This window comes from Mesoplodon mirus, assembly GCF_964341445.2.
Source record: "Mesoplodon mirus genome assembly, chromosome: 16".
NCBI classification, from domain to species: domain Eukaryota; kingdom Metazoa; phylum Chordata; class Mammalia; order Artiodactyla; family Ziphiidae; genus Mesoplodon; species Mesoplodon mirus.
The window spans coordinates 12,023,558-12,046,777 of record NC_138992.1 but is presented as its reverse complement, the minus strand read 5'-3'; the positions used below and the strand labels follow the sequence as shown (position 1 = coordinate 12,046,777).

Below are 23,220 nucleotides of genomic sequence, written 5' to 3'. Positions count from 1 at the left end.
GCAAAAAAAAAAAAAGTTCTTCTTCGATGGTCAGGTTTTACCATCAGGGAGACTGAGGCCTGGAGGGAGATTGACTCACCCATGGTCACACGGCAAGTTCCTTGAAGCATCCAGACTAGAGCCCACATTCACAACTCATGTGCGTGTGCAGAAGTGTGCATGGGTTTGTGATATCCCCCCAGCGGTCTCTTCCTCATCTCTCTTTCATTCTGGCTTCTCTTCCATTTGGTCTTGTCCTCAGGCCAGTCGGATATCCAGTCCCAAGCCCTGAGGGGAGGGACGGAAGGGAACAAGGGTCTCAGGGTGAAAACTGCTAACAATCAATACACTTTGCACATGGCCAGGCCAGTCTTCAGCTTAATCCCCAGCAGGGGCAGAAGGGCTGCATCACTCCCTGAAGCTGAGGCAGGAAGAGCTGGCAGGCTTCTCTGTAGCTCCTTGTGCAGTACTACGTGCTGGGTATTGTATGCATTGGGGGCACTGATGTGAAGCTGACATAGCCCCCGCCCTCAGGGAACTTACGTTTATTCATTGATCCTTTCATTCCACAGAGACCTGCTGAGCACCCTACTAGGTGCCCCGCACTCTGAACAAGGCAGATGCAGAGTTCAGCTCCTAGTTGCAGACAGGCAATTAGCAAGGTGACAGATCCACACACACAGGAAGACACTTTCAGAGAGTGCCAAGTACTAGGAAGGAAATAAAAGGAGCTAATGAGAAGGGCAGGGAGGGTGTAGGGCACGCCCCGAGGCAGGGTGGCACTTACTCCGGTGCTGCATGGCCTCTCCCCCTGGGCATAGACCAGCAGCCCTGTCAGCAGCGCACCTCATCTCGGAGGCCAAGTGACACGTTGGAAAGTAGATGGTCTCTGGGTTCCAACGCCCGTGTCCTCTCTGAGCTGCGTTCCATGTCCTTGTAGTAAGATGAACATGTTAGCATCATAACTGGCCTTGGTTGGCTACTGATTCTGTGCTGGAAACGCCTTCAGGGGCTTCACGTGCATTATCCCCGTTAGCGGTCCCAGCACTGTGATGGTGGGTACTATGAGTATCGGGCCAGTTTGCAGAAAAGGAAACTGAGGCACGGGACGATGAGTAGCTTGTTCACGACCATGTGCAGGCTAGGCAGTGGAGCCAGGATGTACCCCCAGATGACGTGCCTCTAGAACCCTTGTCTTACCCGCTCTGCCTTACGGCTTCTGGAGTCACTCCCTTCATCCCCTGGGAGCTGTGCGGACTCGCTGTGACGTTGGGAGGAGAGCCCGGACTGTGGAGCCGGGTCCAGGCCGTACCATCTGAGCACCTCGACCTCTTTGAGCTCCACACCTCTCTCATTTATAAACTGAGACTAAGGATTTCTACCTCGTGGGGTTGTTAAAAGGACCCACGGAAATGGCAGTATTCGAGGGTGTTTGGCACTTCATAAATGTTTTTAAACATGTTGAAATAAACTCTTGCTGGTTGAATGAATGGACAGTACATTCCACGTTCTCTGAAAGGTGACCTGCTCAGGCCATTCATTTTTTCCTGACTCTCCACCTTTTGGAGATTAGGATTCCACTGCCTGGCCTGCTGTGACCAGTTCTGGCCAACGAATAGCAAGCAGACAGACTTGCCTTTTCTGGCCTTCACGTGACTTTCCAGGTACCTCTCTCTCTCTCTCCCTCTCCCTCTCCCTCTGTCTCTGTCTCTGACTCTCTCTCTCTCCCACCCCCCATCCGGCCCTGGCACCCAGCAGTGTAGGGGCTGCCCTGTCAGCCTGGTCTGGGCGGTGCTGGCACTGACGTCCATCTCTGACTCTGATGGGCATAGAGCCTGAATGAGCCGTGAACCCTCACTGTTTTAAGACACTGGAATTTGAGGATGTGAGTTAGTGCACCAAAACATCACCTGACTGATAGGACCTGCGAGGCAAAGAGATTTGACCCGTCACCCTGGGTGGCTCGGTAGGGGCTGCCAGGATCCCCAAGTGGCAAAAAATTCTGAGGTCCTACCTGGGGTCACGGGGAAATGTGCTCTGATGGCTGGGTGACGGCAGCTGTGCTGGCAGATGGGATGTGAAGATCTGGTACCCTGCGCCTCCCTCCCTGCTGTGCCTTCAGAGGGGTTTACTAACTGGGTTCTTTCTCTAGTCCTCCCTGAGGGCTGCCCCCAGACCGTTCTCCCCATAAACTTCTCTCATCGGCCACAGGACTGCCTGCAGTCCCCACTCTGTCTTTCCCAGCACTGATTCCTCTGCCTTGCTTTCAAGGTCCTCAAAATTCTGGCCCTAACACACCCTCCCAGGACCCCCAGATGTTTTCTTTCTGTTCTAGAATCTGGGGGCTCCTCACCTGATGTTAGCATGCACTACCCCTCACCCACTCCCCTACCCTGTGGCCATCCTTCACATCTGGGTTCTCAGAGGACTTCCCTTTGCAGCCCGCAGGAACCTGCCCTCCTGCCCCCAGACCATACAGTGCCCACACGCCATCCATCTTCCACTGTCTTGTCTTGTTATCTTTCACTCCATTCCTCCACAGTTATCTGACATTCCTCATGTCAAAGTTTAGACTCCCTACCTAAGTTTGACACTCAAAGAATGGCCTTGGTGTTGCAATTCCACATCACAGTGTCCTGGAGATAACAGGCACTTGAGAAACAAGTTTTAAAGAATTGGTTGGATCGGTGGTGCAGGGGTAGGGAGTAGAAGGGGAGAAACCAGAGCAAGATCACCTAAGGATCTCTCCCTCTCTTCATTGTCCAGTCTGCCCTGGCTTTCCCCTCTCCCAGGCCAGACTGTCCTGCCATGACTGGTACCGTCCAGGTGTTTCTGTCCACTCCCTGAAATGAAACGCTAAGCTTCTAATCAAAAGGTCAGCGTTGGGGCTTCCCTGGTTGCGCAGTGGTTGAGAGTCCGCCTGCTGATGCAGGGGACACGGGTTTGTGCCCCGGTCCGGGAAGATCCCACGTGCCGCGGAGCAGCTGGGCCCGTGAGCCATGGCCGCTGAGCCTGAGCGTCTGGAGCCTGTGTTCCGCAACGGGAGAGGTCACAGCAGTGAGAGGCCCGTGTACCGCAAAAAAAAAAAAAAAAGGTCAGCGTTGAAGCAGCCCAGCTCAAGCCATCGCTGTTACAGACCCTGGGACCAGAGAAGCACAGGATGTCTGGGTAGGGTGAGAGCAGGCAGCGAATCAGCTCTCGGAGGCAGGGGGATGCTTCCCAGGGAAACTGATGTTGAAGTTGAGCCGGGAGGGAGGTGTAGGAATTATCCTGACTGAGGGCAGAGGAGTGCTCGGTGAACACCCCGGTCTGCAGAGAAGCCTGAGGGCTGGGGAGATGGAGTCAGGGGCGCAGGAGCCACCAGGGAAGTTAAAGAAAAATTCTAAAGAATGCCTGGAACCCCAGAGCCGTAATCCACCACATTCAAGCTCTGATTTTCACTCCTGCACGTTCCCTTCCATCCCACAGGTGTGTGCAGACATTTTATAGAGTTACTTTCTCAATGAATGGAGGACTTCTAAATTGCAGTTTTTCATGCAGACATTTCCCTTGTTATTCCTCTGTTTCTCCTTCTTTCCCAGGTGGGCTTAGGCTGCTGCCCGTGCCGCCCCAACTTTCCCATTAGCCCACTGCACTCTTCAGAGCTGCCTGTGTGAGAGCAGTCACTCTATGTGCAGACAGATCTCATAAGAGGAAAATAGAGCATCAGGGAAGTCAGTGGGGAGAGTGGCGCTCACCAGAACAGTGTGACTGTGGCGACCCATTCCCCACAAGTCACCAAGAGCTAGAATGATAAGATTTGGAATTCATTCTAAGAATTGGTAAGGAGCCTGGCACGCGCCTCCATGGCTAGTGGCGGCATGTATGGTTCTTTGGGCAAAACTATTTGCCAGGAGTTCTCAAAGCATCACTTTGATCTTGTGTCCCTATTTGGGGAATGTATTTCAAAGACATATTCCAGGAGGAGAGAAGGGGGTTGTGTGCGGGGAAGGGGTTTTTTTAGAGCCTGATGCATTTAGGGGCAAAACTGGAAACAAAATGGCTCTCAGGGACACATGGTATTTCTGTGCCACCAAATCTTGCCCAGACTTCTGGGGGATCATGGTGGAGGAGAGGGGGCCACCTTAAGGCCAGCAGTGACGATCTGTGATGTGACAGTCACATACGGCATTGTATCCTCCCTGGGATTATGGGAAGTTATAGAGAGAGATCAGCTCTCCATTGGGAAGAAACTGTCAGACTCCTTCCTATTGCTGCCAGCGTGTTTGCTCCGTGCCCCAGATGGTACCTACTGTTCTGTTCTGATCAGGTATCTGTTTTTCATTTTGACAAACAGGATTCTGTTACAGATCTCCCTCTGTTTTTCTTTTTACTCAGTACTGTCTTTTTTTAGATCCACTCTTGTTGGTCTGTGTGCACCTAACTCATGTGAGGGGCTGTGTCTACCCTCCCCTTGCTGTAGGTCCTGCCTTGTTTATTTCTTTCGTCCCCTGCTGACAGACGTTAGGGAAGCCCAGCCAGGTTCGGTGATGAACACCTCACATGTGTCCCTGGGTGGCCTGTGGGAGAGTCTCTCTGGTACAGATCCAGGGCTGGGATGGGTGAGTCATTTGCCACTCAGACTTCATTTCACAAGTACTGCCAGATTGTTTTCCAGAATGACTGTACCTGTTTGCCTTTCCACCCGTGGTGCTCAGGGGTTTCTGTTTCCCCATGTCCCTCCCAGCACCTGGTGTTGTCAGCTGTATCAGAAGGATGCCTTTGATGGCTCAGGCACATCCGGGCACGGGATCTGCTTCTCTGAGACGCCCTTTTCTGCTGCAGTCCTCACCTTATCATAAGAGCATTTTGAGCAGGAAGAATGTCAGGCAGGAAAAGGGGGTCTTTCACTGCAACTCTCTATCTTCTCTTAGGGAAGAAAATTTCCCCAGAAATCTCCAGTTGACTTCCCCTTATGTCTCATTGGCCAGATGGGGCCAGATGTCCTCCTAAGCCAGCCTCTGACAGAGGTAATAGGAATGTTTCTTCCGTGGGTACTGCTGCCTGCTCAGGACCCGAACAGAACAGGGACTGTCTGTGTGAGGATGAAGAGAGCATCGGACAGTTACTCCGCCACCCGTAGAGTCTTCCACGCCAGATCTCTAATTGTGCCAGTTTTTTGAGTGCATGCTGCCTCGTCTCTATGAGGGATCTTCCCCCCCCGTTCTGTGTCATTAAACATTTGTGGAGAATTTCAGAAGCACATGTCTATAACCTTGGAGTTAGAACTGGGCACCTTGTTTCGGAATCTGTCATTCTTCTTGGCAAGTGGACATCAGACCTGGTCCCCCACAGCTGCCCCTACTTAGATTTCTGTACGAGCTCCCCACGGAAGTATAGAGACTCAAGGGCAGAGTGCCACTCTTCCTGCCTATGCTGTGATTCCAAGGCAGAATGCCAGCTGAGGACAGGTGGGGAAGGACACCAGTCCAGGAATAGTACCATCGCAGGAAGCAGCTTCCTCATCATCAGCCATGTGTGTGCTAAAGTAACCCTTGTGTTTGTGCTTAACCAAAGAAATTAACTTGTAATGATTAACTTCTGTAATTTATTGAGCACTTCCTCAGTGTTAGGTAGCCCGGTAAGCATTTTATTTTTATGATCTTGTAACACACACACACACACACACACACACACACACACACACAGCGACAGCCTCGTGAGAGCATTTTTTGTGATGGTTAAAGCACAGGCTCCAGTCAAACCACCTATGGAATCCCAGTGATGACATTTATTAGCTGTGTGACCTTGGGCAAGATACTTAACCTTTCTGTGCCTCAACTTTCTCACTTGTACACCAAGAACAACAATGGTATGTTACAAGTACTCAATGAGTTGATAAAATGCTTAGAGTACACAAACAGCTCACACTTGATAAATATTAGTTGTTGTTGCCATTTTAAAAAACGAAGAAACCAAAGGCTCAGAGAGATCCACTAACCAAATGTCAGACAGCTACGAGTAGCAGGGACACAACCCAAGAGTTTCTGATTCGAGAGCTGGCCCCTTATCCATCCAGCTAGACATCATCAGTAGCCACGTGGCTCAAGGGAACACCATCATTACTCTCCTAATCAGTAGAATAAAGTTTCAGCTGAAGACCCAGTGATACTTCTGGTAAAGAAATAGCTTCCAGCCACCAACCATAAAAACATAGCAGGGCTTCCCTGGTGGCGCAGTGGTTGAGAGTCCGCCTGCCGATGCAGGGGATGCGGGTTCGTGCCCCGGTCCGGGAAGATCCCACATGCCGCGGAGCGGCTGGGCCCGTGAGCCATGGCCGCTGAGCGTGTGCGTCTGGAGCCTGTGCTCCGCAACGGGAGAGGCCACAACAGTGAGAGGCCCGCGTACCGAAAAAACAAACAAAAAAACCATAGCATAGTGTTTCCAGCACCAGTAAACGTGTGGATCGTTTCTGAAGGTGGCTGGGACACTGGAGCATGAAAGGAAGGGTGTGCCCGGGGACAGCAAAGGTACAGCATTTAGTTGCTGATTTCACCACTAACCTTGCTGGGCCTCAATCCTCATCTTTAACATCAGGTTTCTAATATCATTCCCCCCAGTAAGGATGTCGGAAATGCCTTATAAACTGAGTACAGCCAGTTCTGCTTATCCCATAATTAGGGTTTTCCACATTACCTGACATTGTGTTTCTTATCTCAATTTGCACGTACACATTCACACAAAGTATAAGCGTTATGTCTCCCGACTCCATTTTAGTTACTGGAAATCTCTGGAAACCAGGGCTTAAGAATCTTCTGGAGGGGATTTTTCCTTGCCTAACTAAGTGAGCTGGAATCAGGAGCCGCTGGGATGTTTAGAGAGTGGGGTATTTCTTGTGTCTGTTGGTGTGAGGCAAATAGGCAAGGTGAACACCCCGCTCTGCAGAGACGCCCGAGGGCTGGGGAGACGGAGTCAGGGGCGAGCAGGTCTGCCACACAGGACGTGCCCTCGCTGAATTCCTCCACATTTCTGAGCATTTTCAGACATAGGCGTGCTGGGTGTGTGGTCGGCCTGAAGAAAGGGTCGCAGGCTCAGTGGTGCGGCTTTAAGCAAAAAGATGGCTTCATGGCCTGAATTTCCTGGGAGGACTTTTAAACCTAACCCTGTGTAACAAGTGACTCAACTATCTTTTTTTTTTTTTTTAATTGAACATCCCTCCCTCCCTTTACTTTCCTTCTTGTTTCTCTCTTTCCTTCCCTCCCTCCCTTGCTTCCCTCCCTCCGTTCCTTCCTTGGCATACAGTCACACCACTGGAAAAAGTCAAAAGGTCCAGAAAGATATGCAGTGAAAGTAAAATGTCCCCCTCAACGTCCACTTCCCCAGCCAACAGGTCTTCCTTGCAGGAGGCAGTCAGTGTGAGAAGAGTCTTGTCTGTCGTTCTCGAGATGGTCTATGCATACACAGGACAACCCGTGTGTGTCTAGTGTTCCCTTTCTTACTGGACGCATCTGTGTCTTATAGCTCTGTGATCTGTCTTTCTTTCCCGCCCTCCTGAGGCCTCCATTCCCATTCGCTTGTTACCAGCTATGGCCATCGTCCTGTTCACACACAGGGCCTATTCCCTGGGCATGTGTGACGACATGGGGACATCCATGATAACATGGCTTTGGAACCCAGAGTAGTCCAGCCTGGTCGGTGGAGAATGCCTTGGTTTCAGGAGGCCCTGGGCTCTGCCTTGGTGTCCCCCCTGCAGGCAGGAAGGCTTGGGGCAGAGTCCAGAAATGGTTCACACCACAGGTGGCCCTCTGGGGAACCCGCTTCTCCCCCTCAAGGGCAGCCTTAAGAACACTTTCTCTTGATTCGGGCCACCAGGTGCAGAATCACACACCCGAGCGATGGCTGAGGCCAATGTTTCTCAAATTTGAGCCACACATAAACCTCCAGGAGCCCTTAGTAAATGCAGATTCTGTGTCAGTTAATCCGTGTGGGGCTGAGATTCTACACTAATGAGCTCCCAGGTGATGCTGCTGTTTCTGGTCTGTGGCCAGCCCATTCTGAGTACCCAGGGAGCACCCGGTGGTCCTCCCCACCCCTCCCCACACCCCCAGCACGCGGTACCAGACCCCATCCATGGAGTGCTAGGTCTCTCATGCACAGGTTCCAGCTCCGACCCCAGGCAGCAGTTTAATGTACATTGTCACAGTTCGTCTTCCTCACCATCCACTGAGGTGTGCACGTGTAATCCTTTTTTTACTTTTTAGATGAGGAAACTACTACTCAGAGACGTTAAACAACTTGGCAGATGTTACACAGCTAGTGAGTAACAAAGGTGAAAGTCCAAGGGTGAAGGTCATTTCTTGTCACTGTGGTCCCCCATGAGCCCATGGATGAGTGTGGTCCTCCTGGAATGGGACGGGTCTACTCTTGATGAGCAGGTTTGGATGGTGAGTGTCATTTTCTCTTCTCTCCCCCTCTTTATCTCCGAGATTTTTTTTTTTTTTTTTTTTGCTGTCCGCAGGCCTCTCACTGCTGTGGCCTCTCCCGTTGCGGAGCACAGGCTCCGGACGCGCAGGCTCAGCGGCCATGGCTCACGGGCCCAGCCGCTCTGCGGCATGTGGGATCCTCCCAGACCGGGGCACGAACCCACGTCCCCTGCATCGGCAGGCAGACTCTCAACCACTGCGCCACCAGGGAAGCCCTATCTCCGAGATTTTTATCCTGGCTTCTTCTTTTCAGGAGACTGGGAAACACTTCACAAAGGGGATGGTCCCAGCAGTAACACTGACCTAGAGAGAAATGAATCCTTTTGCCCAGTAACTAGAAGATACATGAAACTGGAAAAGGGAGCCTAGAACATCACCACATTTCCCTCATATAGGAGGGCACACCCCTCCCTTTCACCCCCTCTCCCAAAACACATAATACCTTTTACTGGTGATTTGGTCAGTGCTGAGCTATCTTCATTTAATGTGGTTTTGACAGAATAGTTGGCCTGGAAATTTTCTTTTCAATTAAACTTCCTTGTTGAACTGCCTTGGTTTGGAAAGGATTCCATTAGGTTGGCTAATTATATAGCAGTTGTTACAAGGAGATATTTGCACCCAATTTCAGCTCTTAGGTAATTCAAATCAAATGCTTTCTCTTTTCCTCCCTGGAGCTGTGTGCGACCATCTTCCTGTCACACTGCAGGCTTCTCATGAGTTATTTTTGGAATTTCAAATCAAAACAGCAATTTTGGCGGATGGGAGAATGAGTGGATGCTCTAGCCTAGCAGGGTAAACCATATGTACTGATAAAAACAGCCAAAGAGTCGGTGCCTTTAAAAAGCAGCAAAACCATCTCCCTCTGTGAGGAAGGTTCAATTTTGGGGACCTACAAACTATTCCTGGTACTATCATATTCCTCTGTGAACTCTAACCGAAGTCAAAAACAGCTGAGATTCTTTTAAAATTACTGGAGGTTTGTCCATTTGCAAAGTAGTGTCGTGGTCCTTTTGTTTCAAGATGGCGGGTCTTGGCAGAATTTACTGATGACTCTGTTTCAGCTGCTGGATCTGCCATGAAACATGGAAATCACTTTACTTTCCCCACTCTGTGCTGTTTTCTTCTTTCACCAGAGCACATGTAACATACCTAATTGTGCATACCAAGCGAGGAAACCTCCCTGCTCACCCGTTAGAGTATAAGCTCCTTGTGGGCAGGGGCTGTATTTTTCATCTTGTTTTATTCCTGGTGCGTAGTTGGTGCTCAGATAGTTGAGTGAATAGATAGATGAATGAATAATATCCTATTTCTATTTTTCTCTTTTTTAAAAATCAATTACTTATTACATAACTAGTAACGGAATGTTTTCACCTTGGGAAAAAAAATCTTTCCAAATAAGGCTAATGTCCTTTTTGATCACCGCCCCCAATTCTTGTTTCCTCATCCCCTCTGCTTAGATTATCACTTTGGAACACATCCTTGCAGACCTTTCCAGTGCATTCACACACACACACACACAAACACACACACACACACAGAGTACTGTTTTTGATAAACAGATTTTTGTTCAACTTGCCTTCTCGAACTCAGCCATATATCAACGAGTGCTATCCATTTCAGCTGCCTTACCCTTTGTAACTGCTATGTAGTTTTATTACATTGTGTGGATATAATACCTTTTATTTGAACCAAATGAATCCACTCTTTAGCTGCTTCCATGCTCATTACAGTTCAGGATCCCTTCTCCTGTAAACGTTGACAGACTAACCATGTCCACTGCTGTCTTTTGGGAGCTACAATACATTTCATGAAAATCAGCCACATGCCTTGGAGATTATGCCAAACCCGTGGACAGAATCATGTGAGATGCTCAGGATTGCCGGAGGCATCTGAACGCCCTTGTCTGCAGAATCTCGGGAAGTGCTCTCGGCCCTGGGACTTCCACAGGTCTGGGTATGGGAGTGATGTTAGAGCCGGTGTCAGCTCTGCCCCTAGCTGACTGGGTTTCATTGGGCGGGTCATCTCCTCTCCCTATACCTTACTTTTCTCATCTGTACAGTGGGCTCAGTGAACCTCTTTCAGCTCTTAGAGTCTGAATAATAGGGTTTAGACAGTACCACCAGATTGACCTACAGAATATATTAGTTTACATGCCACTTTGTGTTGGAATGGGAAAGGGGATATTTAAAACTATATTTAAATTTTCATTTTAATTAATTAAATATATTTTTTTATATTTTCATTAAAATATATTTTAAAATTTTTAAATAGAGATTTGTCCCAGAGCTCGTAGATGTCATGAACAATCCATGATTGCCAGGAATGTATTGACTTTGGGTCTTACTCTTCTTTCTTATTACTTTATTATCCAATTAAAAATATATATACTTTTTCCTTTGCTTTGTGTGGTCTTTTCATTCTAAGCAAGGCAGTGTGGTATTGGGGAAAGGGGTTATGGACCCCTGAGTTCTACCTGCAGGTTTGACTAGTTCCAGCTCTGTGTCCTTAGGTAAATCCCAGACCTTCTCTGAGTTTCCATCTATTAATATTATGATTCCAAATTAGCCAAGTATGCACTTTATAAAAAGTTAAAAAAAAAAAAAAACACTCACTTGTGAATGTTTCACCTGGCACTTCTGAGCCCTGTCACCTGCGGATAGATCATCTCATGACTTGATGAGGCATCTTAAGAGACCACCAAAACCCATGAAATGGTCTCATTTCACATGAGAATTGTGCAGCTGCCTTGGCCTCTGGTGACACACACCAAGTCTTTCAGTGGGTTCCCAGGGAGGCCCAGAGAAGGTTCTGTGCAGCCATTATTCATCAGTAGAGTTTCCCCCCTGAGCCCCAAGGCTGGGTTGATCGTGGATTCCCCTGCTTGGAGATGCAGGACCACAGGGGTCACAGGGGCTGAATCACACCCCAGTGGGTTTCCCTGGGGGTCCCAGGAAGGCTTTCCCACGTGGGGCGAGAGTTCTGGCCCCTTATCTTGGCATTTCACATCAGTCTGGAGAGAGCAGGGGTTCTGCAGGTGAAAGGTCAGGGTGAATGGGTGTGAAAGCTGCGTGGGAGCCCTAGCCCACAAGGTCTCTGGGGGTTTGGTTTTCCTGTTCCCAACGTGGTTTTGCACCTCTACCATGAGCTTCTGTTTCTGAACACCCCTTGGGCTAAGCGTTCCCTTATTGAGCAGGTCTGTATGGGAATGAGGCCCGTCTGTGATGCTTTTCTCCTGAGAGCTCCTGGGGCAGGTGACTCCACCTCTCCAGCCTCTGCTTCCTGCGCTTCTGGGTCTTCTATGAGAAGACTCTGCATAGGTGCTCAGCCCTTGTTACCTTCCTTCCCTTTCCCTTTCTTAAATGGAAGAACATAATTTTATAGGCTCTGAATCTGTAACTGAGCTCCCAGAAGCCTAACATAAACATTTTCCACGTGAACCAAAAGAAAACAAAAAGCACAATGAAAGAATATCATTAAAACCGTACGTATCTTAAATTACGGAAAAAAATACAAAGGAATCATGGGTGGTTTCCATTTACCAACCCTAACTCGCTGCAAATTTTTCAGCAGCTGCCCACCCCACCCCTGGACCCTGCCCCACCCCCTTTCAATAAAATACTTGTGAATCTGGTTTCCATTGTTGCAGATAAATGCAGAGCAGTTTGCATTATCTCTCCCTAATTTGATGGTCCTTCAACTGATCAGTGTCGTTGTAATTCACAACCTGGAAACTTTAAGAAGTGAGTCAACCTGACCTATGATTCACAGATCCTTGATCTGAAATGCTTGATGTTGTGGAGGTAGGGTGGGAGGGAGAGTCAGAAATAAATCCCCTGACCCCCAAATTCAGCTTAAGGGAGGTAACATGGGTGATGTGAGGGGGGAGGCAGTTATCATCTTGTGGTTTGTGGGGATGCTTCCTGTGTTCCGGGAGCTCACTTTGCTGGGGGGACTTAGGGTGACCACATGCCCAGGATTGCTGAAACAGTTCCAGTTCATGCCTGTTATTCCATCCAGCCTTTTATACAGGTAGTGTGCCTTTCCACTAACAGAAGTATCACAGTTTGGAAATACAGGGTTGTGGGGTGACTAGACTGTGGGCTCTTAAAGGTCAGAGGTTTCATTTTATCTGTAAGTGCATCCCCAGTACCTGGCCTCTAGGAAGCAGTAAATAAAGCCTTTCTGGGTGGGTGAGTGAGCGAATAGGTTCTTAAACACCTCTCTTGGTCTCTGAACTTCTATTTCCCATCTGTCTTTGTATGCCTAGGGTAACTACTGACTCTTGTTCTCAATAGTATCTTTTGACTAAGCCAGAGCTTCAGATGGCAGTTGCTTTGGTTGCATGTCCCGGAAGGGCCATGCAGCTCTGTGACTTTCAGTGAGTTACCCAGATGAGTTAACAATGTATCAGAGTACCAAGAACCCTGGCTTCCATGATGCAGTAAGCTCCTAAGAAATGGTGGTGGAGGTGGACGTGGTGCTATTGTTATTAGCTGGCTGGCTTTGCCACCTGTTTTTGTCTTTTCTTTCCCAGTTAGCGGATTCACAGACCTTTTTTTTAAAAAAATAATAATAATATCAAAATCTTACAAGAAATTGGGAGAAGACTAAAAAAGCTAAGCTAACCGTACTGTCATGACCTTTGGTAGCATCATAGAAATACTCATTATCAGCGTACTATAAACCATTGGTGTTGTTTTAATGCAAAGTTTTTCCATAGTGGTTATTTTAAGGAGCGTTGCATTTTTCTTCCATTTGCCTTTTTTTGGCAAAAGCATTGTTCACGTTATTTTAAAACCTTTTCAACTACTTCTTTTTAATTTGCTTTTGTCCATGTGGTTGTTGGTGATGAACCATAGGTTACTTAATTTTTTCCCTTCTGTAAGTGAAGCTTTCCTTCTACTATATCGTACATCTCAAGAGACTCTCAGAAGTGAAATCACCGGTTCAAAGTTATGAATGTTGTTACAATCTATCTATATCTATATTTAAATAAATAGACTATTTGTTAGAGAAATTTTAGGTTTTCCAAAAAATTGAGTAGAAACTGCAGAGAGCTCCCATATATTCCCCCCCGCCACCATTCCCCATATTCTTAATACTTTGCATTAGTGTGGTACATTTGTTACAATTTATGAACCAATATTGATATATTACGATTGACTAAAGACTATGGTTTACATTTGAGGTTCACTCTTAGTGTTGCGTAGTTCTGGGTTTTTGACAAATGCATAATTTTATGTGTCCACCTTTACAGTTTTGACAAATGCATAATTTTATGTGTCCACCATTACAGAATATTTTCACTGCCCTAAAAATCCCCTGTGCTTCACCTATTAATCTTTCCCTCTGTCCTCCCAAACCCATGGCAACCACTGATCTTTTACTTTCTTTGTAGTTTTGCTTTTTCCAGAACGTCACATAGTTAGAATCATAGGGCATGTAGCCTCTTTTGAGTGGCTTCTTTCACTTAGTAATATGCATTTAAGATCCTCCGTGTCTTTTCATGGCTTTATAGCTCATTTCTTTTTAGTGCTGAATAATTTCCATTGTCTGGCTGTACCACAGTTTAATGATCAATTCACCTACTGAAGGATATCTTTGTTTTTTCCAAGTTTTGGCAATTATAAATAAAGCTGCTATAAACATTCGTGTGCAGGTTTTTTTTTTTTTTTTTTTCTGTACGCGGGCCTCTCACTGCTGTGGCCTCTCCCGTTGCGGAGCACAGGCTCCGGACACACAGGCTCCGCGGCCACGGCTCGCGGGCCCAGCCGCTCCGTGGCATGTGGGATCTTCCGGGATCGGGGCACGAACCCGTGTCCCCTGCATCGGCAGGCGGACTCCCAACCACTGCGCCACCAGGGAAGCCCGTGTGCAGGTTTTTGAGTGGACATAAGTTTTCAAGTCATTTGGGTAAATACCAAGGAGCAAGATTGCTGGATCACATGGTAAAACTCTTTTCACTTTGTAAGAAACTGCCAAAGCTTTATGTTTTGTGCATCTGTTCGGATTTTAGTGACAATACCACTAACGCAGTTAATCTTCAAAATAATTAATGTCATTCGGATTAATGTCATCGAGTTTTATTACTGAAAGGAACTTTGAAGATCTTTAAATCTGTAAGCTTCCTGAGAGCAACATCCGTCTCTGGTATCACTGCACCTCCAAGGCCTCCATGGTAGAGTGCATATCATAGTTGTTCAATGAATGTTCATTACACATTGAAACACCAATCACTACACAGATAAAACCATGGAGGTCCAAAAATGGAAAGCAAAGCGCTTCTGGCCAAACGGCGTTTTACTATTGGCAGAAAGAATGCTAAAAGCTAGCTCGTATGCTTTGTAGATTGGTGGACCAACATTTTGAGTGACCAGACTCTGGATCACTAAATGCAAGCAAAACAAGTGTCAGGACTCAGGAACCTATGCTTACTGTTATGATGAACACCCTCTCCTCACTTTCAAGCCCACCCTCTACCATGTCACCCAGGAATTCTCAAAGTGGTGTGTCCATCTGGACAGAGTACATTGTGGCTACGAAGTCTCACAGCATACAAAGGCAACAACCACAGTAATCATAGTGACAACAATGAAAATAGCCACAAAGTACTGGTTGCTTAGTGTTGTCAGGTTCTTGACAGGTATGATTCCATGTCACCATCACAGCCACTCTCTTGTTAGGTACCACGGTGAGCTACAATTTAGAGATAAGAAGACTGAGGCTCAAGGAAGTCGAGTAGCTTCCCAAGGCTCCACACCTCTTAGTGGAAAGCCAAATGTGCATCCATCCAGTCCTGAGTCCACTCAGCAACGTACCTTGCCATAGTCAAGAGCACGAGATTTAGAATCAGAGGGACCCGGGTTCGTATTCTGGGGCTACCGTTTTGCCAGCCATGTGATTTTGACCCTGTGATTTCTAGCTTCAATGAGTCCGTCTGTAAAATGGGGATAGTAATACCGACCTGTGGCAAATGCCTTCTGCTGTCTCCTCTGTAGCCACTGCCTCCCCACTGCACAGAACCTTGATTAGGTTCAGGTGACAGGAAGGAGGCCCCAGATCTCAGGGAAGCCCCAATCCCAACCTCATGAGATGAATCAAGATTGGGTTAAACCAAATACAGTAATGGCAGGTATGTTATCTAGTGTTGTTAGGGGACGCATGCTAGGGAGGGGTTCTCTTTCCAAATAAAAAGACAAAGCCCCCCCCCCCACCCCCACAGGGGAGCTCATTCTTATCTTTTCTTCCTGCCTCGATCTTGGACACAATACCTGGAGGTACAAGCAGCCATCTTGCAACCATGAGGCCACAAGTCAAGAGACTAAAATGGTGGAGGGGAAAAGATAGAAAGAGTCTGGATCTTTGACAGCATTCTTAAGTGGTTCCACCAGCCCAAGACAGAAGACTACTACTTCCAGACGTTGTTACTGAAACAATTCCTACTGGTTTATGCCACTCTTAAGTGGAGTTGTCTTTTATTTGCAGCTGAAAGCATTTCTAATAGATATGCAGATTTCCACCAAAGCACAGTGTTGGACAGCTTCATATAGTGCTAAAGAGCCTAAATTCCAGAGCCGGAGTTTCTGGGTTCTGATCTCAGCTCTGCCACTAACAAGCTGTATGACCTGGGCAAGTCACTTAGCTTCTCTGTGACTCACCGTCCTTATCTATACAATGCTCACTAAATGTGTGTCGAGTATCAGGTGAAGGATAATAGCCGTACGTACCTTGTATGATAGTTAGGAGCATTAAATGACTACATGTTTTATAAAACGGTTAGAACATTGCCTGGCACATACTAAGTGGCTACATACATGTTTGTTAAAGAAATTTTTGAGAGAAAAATAGCCACTATCATAGTCTTGGGTTTGAACCTTGATCTATTGGGTCACTTGTGGTACTTAAGCAGAACACTGACCCTGTCGCCACCAAGGCTCATGGAGCATGAAAATGCCCCTAAAGGCTCTCTCAAACCAGCAACAGTGGCGGTTTCTTTTTGACGGAAAAGGCCCCTCAGAGAACACTGACTTGTAAAGAAGGAGGGGCTGTGACTACCAAGTCAGGTCATGGAGTAAAAGACCAAAATACCCAGACTCGCCCATGCAAATGGGTGTGGGTCTCCCCTGACGGTCCTTTTAGAAGACTAGACATTTTTGAACTTGTTTTTGAAAGGGTCTTTCCAGCTAGTGGCTTATTCTTTTGCATCTCCTCACATCTTTCTTGCCAGCGGTTGGGAGGCTGGGGATGGGAAGGAGGGGTGACGCCGGCAGTCCAGGCCCTTTTGTGCCAGGAGGGACAAGCCCCCTGGCCAGTGCGTGAGGGGGCTGGTTTCACCTGGGGCTTTCCCACTTTCTGCTACGCACATTGCCACCCTCTGTAGAGACTGGATTTGAATTCAGGCAATGACTAAGCGATTTTTGGAAACCTATCCTGTTCCTGTAGTTTAAGGGTCAATTGGTAGATGTGTCCATTGCCAAATCCTGTGGAATCTGCCTTCAGTCTATGTACTCATCCACTCCTTCTACTCTCTCTACCAATGACAGTCCAGACCAGTGACAGTCCACCACCTTCTGCCTGGATTCCTGCAGGAGCCTGCCTCCTAAATGGCCTTCCTGTTTCTACCCTACCTACCCTTCCTTCTCCCTCAGCAGCCAGGGGAATCCTTTAAAAGGGTAAACCAAATCATGCCACTCACCTGCTCAAAATCCTCTAATGGAATCCCATCTCACTTAGGATAAAATCCGAAGTTGCTAATATGTTTCGCAACAGCCTCCCTGCCACTTTCCCCCTTGCTCACCCTACTCTCCACACTGGCCTTCTTGCTATAGGCCAAACATACCGGAGCACAGGCTGGCCTCAGGGCCTTTGCATGGCATGTTCCCCTTTTCTGGAGCACTCTTTTCTCTGTATACCTCCCTGCCTCATTTCCTCATTTCATTCAGGTGTCTGCTCAGGTGTCAACTCCCACAGAGGCCTTTTCTGACCACCCCTGTGTAACTTAGCTTCCCCTACCCCTCATTTTCTGTTATTATCCATAATTCTCTAGGACTGATGTCTCTTGTGAACCAGCAAAGTTGGCCCTGATTCTACTTCCTGGAAGCTCGGGATATGTTCTGAACAACAGAAACAACACCGGACCAGTGTTTTAAAGGTCCCAAAGTGAATACGTTAAAAGTGAACATATAGGTGACTGGATGATTCCTCCTGCATTTATTTTAAAATCCTCCTCATCACATTTAGTTCTTTTTCTCCCTTCTTTTGCCCCTGGGTACCAGACAAGCAATCCCACACATGGTGTCTTTTCATCAGTCAGACCAGCGTTTTCATCTGTGATGATCTAAAAACAAAATGGCCTGAGTCCTTGACATTCTTCCCATTGAAAAATGGGATTTATGTCATTTCTTTTAGTCTTGGTAATTGTTCAAGCAGTCAAGTCACAAATGGTCATGCAGCATCCTCAGGTTTCCTTGGATACTGCTTCTGGGGAAGCACGGAGACTGCCTTGCGAAAGAAGCTGCCTGTAGGTGCTCTGGTCTGTGGTCTCAGCTGAGCTCCCAGCCAGCACCCAGGGTTGGCCGATAGCCATGCAAGCTGTCATTTTGGATGTTTAGACCATCTGCACTTTCAAATGACCACAGCCCGATATCTGACTACGAGGACATGGGAAACCCCAAGTGAGAACCACAAAGCCTAGTCCTTCCCAAATTCCTGATCAAAAACTCATGAGTAACATAAAACGATTGTTGTTTTAACGAGTCCAAGTTTTGCAGTAATTTGTATTCAGCAACAGTAACAAGAAGTCCATGCTCTTTCTCCTACATACTAGGCAGTCATAAGCAAAATTTTCTTAAATATTTTAGGCATCAGATATCTCAGATGTAAGTTAGGAGTGACAATATGTTTATGTGGTGGTCGCTGCTAGCGTGGTCCCCAGCACATGCTGTATTTCCTCAAATCTAAGACGCTGTCAATTATACAGCTCACAATTAATTTGTGTGCCACAAAGAAGAACGAAGCAAATGCTTCCAATTGAACTACTGAATGCCATTGGTTGCAGGACACATAACATTCTTTGGAGATGCTGAAATTTGAAAAGATGTATATCTTAGGACCTTTGATTCAAAGAGTGAATAAACAAACACCTAGTTAAGCCTGGACACTGAACTGCCCCCTCAACACACACACCAGAATTTGAGTTTACGAGGCACGAGAGGAGAGCTTAAAGCAAATGTGCCTTTGTAGGAAAGTTTCTAATCAGCCCTCCCATTCTGTATGCTAAGTTATAAAAATTAACAGAGACAACCTGTGGTCCAGGCAGAAAGTACCTTCCTTGGGCAGCTGTCAAATGGTTACAGTTCAAATAACATTGCATCACAGTTATTTAAGAGGGATGAAGTCAGATCCCTAAATCTGGCTGGTTGCAGACAAGTTCTTTCAAGATGTGTGGAAAGTCATCTCTGGTAATAGTAATAGACCAAGCCCCATTTCTCCTTGATTTTGCAGTCTCTTCTTTTCTAGGGCTTTAAGTAGTAGTTTCTTAAGAGATGTCAGCCAGTGAGCAGAAGAGGTCTGAGCAGTGGGAAGGCCGGCCGAGGAGACCCAGGCCGCATCAAGTAGAGCAGAAATGCAAAGAAGCATCAGAGCGCTAGCAGGCTTGAGGCTAAGCCTTTACACAGGGAGCCCCGTGGAGTCAGTACAGCTGCCCAGAGTGTTGGTATGTTGACCGTCATTTGAAAGGTGAGCCCCCTTCAGGACAAGAGAGGTTAAGTCTCTTGCTCAGGGTCACACAGCTTTATTATGTCCACTTAGTCCATCAGACACAGAGCCTGTGCCCTTACCCACAGTGCTGTAATGATCAGAATGTTTGCGAAGACATGGAAATGAGCTCAGATGAGACTCCAGGAAGCCCAGGTCTCTCAGCACAGCTGTCTTTCCAGCCTGACCTAAACAGGGAATTCCTTTTAATACTTACCTGGCCTTTGCCACTGTGAGTTTTCCACCCATAAGGCTCTTCTTACCTCCTCTTCCTGTGAGAACCTCTCAAGCACCTCTCAAGGCCCAACCCTAATGGGGCACCTGAACCCATGTTCCTACAGGGTGATTCCTGATTGTCCTTGGATCCCAGTGCATTGTCCCTGGGGCAGCTTGGTGGCCCTCCTGGTGTTGGTGGCTTTTACTGGTCACTCCTATTAGACTGGAAGTTTTTGAGGCTCTGGAGTTAGCTTGAGCTTGAATCCCACCTCTGTGACTTATAGCATGTGTTCTTGGGCATGTTTCTTAGCTTTCCCAGGCTTAAATGTTCTTATCTACAAAATGGAAATAACCTGAGTATCCACTTCCCAGAACTGTCTTGAAAATGAAGAGTGTTTGGGTAGGTCTCATGGTAAGGGCTTGGTATTGTAATTATGTGAGAGGCACTTGGAAAGTATCTTTAGGCATCCCCTTGCTTAGTCCTCACAACCAGCCTGGGAAGTAGGTGCTTTTACCATCAGCCCCATTTTACAGATGAGGAAACTGAGGTGGAGTCATTTGCTCACATCTCCACAGCTGGAATATGACAAAACTGGACTTCATTCTTATCTTCTTGAACTCCCCTCTCTCAATGGAATCCCACTGGAAACCTCCCATGGACTGAGTTCTGAGGAGGTTTTATCGTGCACCAACCTCTTTAGGTGTGCTTTAATTAAGGACATAATTTTTTACTCATTTTTGTCTCAGTGGTCTTCACCTTGATTTGTAGAAAAATGATGCTGCACCCAGCTTTTTTTCAGTAAAACCCTGTTCCTTTGTGCCAATAAGAGGTTTCTCCACCTTCTGGGTACTATGGGTAGTGGATTCTTAGCACCGCAATTGCCCATTTATATTATGAACTAAAAACATGGATCAGATTATCAGCCTTGAAAAGCTCACGTAAACTCTTAATTGAAATTCAGATCCCACTTTATTTCCCAGCCCAAAGGATGTCAGGGCCGCAGTCACCATTTACCTTGAATGACTTGGCTTGTTGAGTTTCCTTCTGGTAAACCATATTGCTGATCTCATAGGAACCCTCTAAAATGGCAGACAAAGGAAAGCAGGCATTTCTGATAAGCTGCTTCATTTCTTCCTCAAGAGGTATTAGTTAAACTCCCTAAACAAAATGGATTCTATTTGCCAGAAAACATTCTGAGTAAATAGAGCAAAAGCCATCACCAAGTCAAGCTCTCGGGCCACACCCGGGCAGCCCCTTGAGAAGGTTGGGACTCCTAAGAGTGGGGAGTCGGGGGACCCCATTTTGACAGCACAGTGGAGATCTTCCTATCTCAGTGTGGACCTGGTGAAAGTCGAGGGGCTCAGAGGGGGCTCCAGAATTAACACGTTGTCCCAGCTCACTGCACAGAGAGGGCAGCGAGTGCCATGCTGGGGCCACAGCCGTGTCCTTGGCTGGCAGTTGACATTCACAGTAAAAGCTGCAGCCGAAGGATCATAGCCGTGTTGGAGAAAGACATCGGGGCAGAAATGATAGAGGACCTAGTCTGTGTCCAGCACTGAGAGAGTTCCTTCAAATAGTTCCTTCAAATTTTCTCCTTATCTACTCTTGTTAACTTCTAATTTTTTTCCCACTGTCCTCAGAGCTGTTCTGTATGATTTCAGTCCTTTGAAATGTATTGAGACTTATTTTATGGCCCAGCACATGGTCTGTCTTGGAGAAGGTTGCAGGTGCACTTGAAAAGAATGTGTACTCTCCGGGTCTGGGGTAGAGTGTTCCCTGGATAGCAGTTGTGCAAGGCCCGGTTCTCTGCCTGGTCGAGAAGAGTCTTCACTCTGTGTGGTGCTCAGAGGAGGGGAAAGAGGAACCGTCCATGTGGGTGAGAAGGCACGGCCAGCCCCTGACCCCAGAAGGCAGGCCCTATGCCAACTCGTCCTCCACGTGGCCCAGGTGAGAAGAAAAGGCCACAACCAACTCTGAACAGACCTCTGAGGCGGCGAGAAAACATCTAGGGATTTGCCCGAGGGCGGGGAAATTTTCCCATGGACTCGAGGAAAGAAGCTGTGTGCAGTAAAACCTTCCCTCTCCCCGGCTGGTCTCTCTCGCGTGCTCAGCAAACACTTACCAGAGACTTGCTCTTTCTAGTTGCTGTTTCAGGTGCTGGGATATAAGATTCAGCATTGCTCTTGCCCTCCCCAGATTTGCAGGCCGTGAGGAATACGTGCAATCAGGCCTATCAGGACAGGGGGCGTCACTGGAAAAGGATGTATATATCAGGATAGAGTCCTCCTTGCTTTGTTTCTTCCCCTCTTTCGGTTTTGCACATCTGCAGACAAAACAGGAGCAACATGGTGCTCCCTGTAAACCTATTAGAAACCTTCAGGGAATTATTTCATGAAGGACAGGGAACTCGTGAGTTCCTAGGGTCTGGTCGTGCCAGGTTCAGAGAGCTTTGGGATTTTTTTTTTCTTTTTGGTGCCATGGACCCCCTTTTGACTAACTGGGGAAGCTATGGACGCCCTTTTAGAATAATGCTTTCAAAATGCATATAATAGAACACTCAGGACTACAAAGGAAAGCAATATGTTGAAACACAGTTCTATGCATGGACCAACCCCATCCCCCCACTTCCCCTCCCCGGGAGAGGGGGACCTGGATGGTAATGGAGGAGTGGCAGCATGCTTTGCTGACAAGGAAACAGGGTCTTTCCTGAGGTTGGTAATTCTATGTTCATGGAATCGATTACCTCCAAGGCAGGCCCGATGGGAGGTTTTGCTTTCAAATAGTTTTGGGCAACTCCATAGAAGACTGTCTTCGTCTGCCTTTGGTGAACTCAAGGTTTCTATTTCTCTTCTCACCAGACTGTGTGCCCAGACGTCTAGAGATTAGCCACATTGGCTCAGCTGAACTTTCTACCTTTTACATTTCCTTGGTTGTTCCCTGGGTGGAAGGGGGATAATCAACTGGCAAGAGGGTGGGTGGGATTAAAGGCTGACTTTGAAGGAGAGGGAGGAAGGCCTGGGGCTGGGTGATCAGACAGCATGTTTTTGGGGGTGGCCTTTGGGGTCACTTGTTGCAGCTCTAGTTGGGAGTTCACTGAACAGAAAGTGCAGCCCAGGAGAGTGGGGTGATTCCTTATGGAGGCTGAAGAGAAGCCCGAGGTTCAGAGAAGATCCACGCTCTACTCTGGGAGGTGGCAGAGGCTATGTGCCCCACGAGACCAGGCACCAGTTACGAAGGAACTACCGGCAGCCCCTTTGCTTATATACCCCATCCTCATCACCCCCCGAGGAGCCGGGATCCGCATTCTACCCATGGGACGACACTGGGCATAGTTAATCCAAGGTCCCTCAGCTCCAGCTAGAAGTGGTAGAGCTAAGATCCGATTCCATATAATCCCAGGATCGAGATCTTTTCTCCCATTGCCACATGCCCAGCTGCCCCACTCCAGCACAGAGGCCATGGGTGCACCTCTCAGAATCAGGTTGCCTGGGTTCAAATCCCAGCTCCACTGTGGATAAGCTCAATGATCCAAGGCAAGTTCTTGACCCTCAGGCTCCTCATGTGTAAAGTGGGATGATTTTAGCACCTTCTTCAAGGACTTTTCTGGGTGATTTAAGAGATAGTGCATGCAAAGCTTCTGAGACCAAATGCCTGACATGTATGTGCATGGTTAAATGTTGGTACATGATTATTATCAGCCCAGCAGGACAGGGAGGGTGTGAGGGGGTCCCTGGTGTGCAATCAGTCCTCTGTTTACTCCTCTAACTGTCCCAGGTGGCAGGCATTCATGAGCTTATTTTCTGGTAC

General features: G+C 47.5%; 1 long non-coding RNA gene across 24 annotated transcripts in view; it reads left to right on the top strand.

The window, feature by feature from the left end:
• The window catches only part of LOC309792220, a 365,358-nt gene that overhangs the window by 223,392 nt on the left and 118,746 nt on the right, over positions 1–23,220 (top strand). For 2 of the 24 annotated variants that reach the window (XR_014291637.1, XR_014291644.1), the window contains exon 5: positions 8,220–8,274. The exons of the other annotated variants lie outside the window; for them this stretch is intronic. This is a non-coding gene — a long non-coding RNA (uncharacterized lncRNA). The remainder of the gene's footprint in view (positions 1–8,219; positions 8,275–23,220) is intronic. 24 annotated transcript variants of the gene reach the window in all.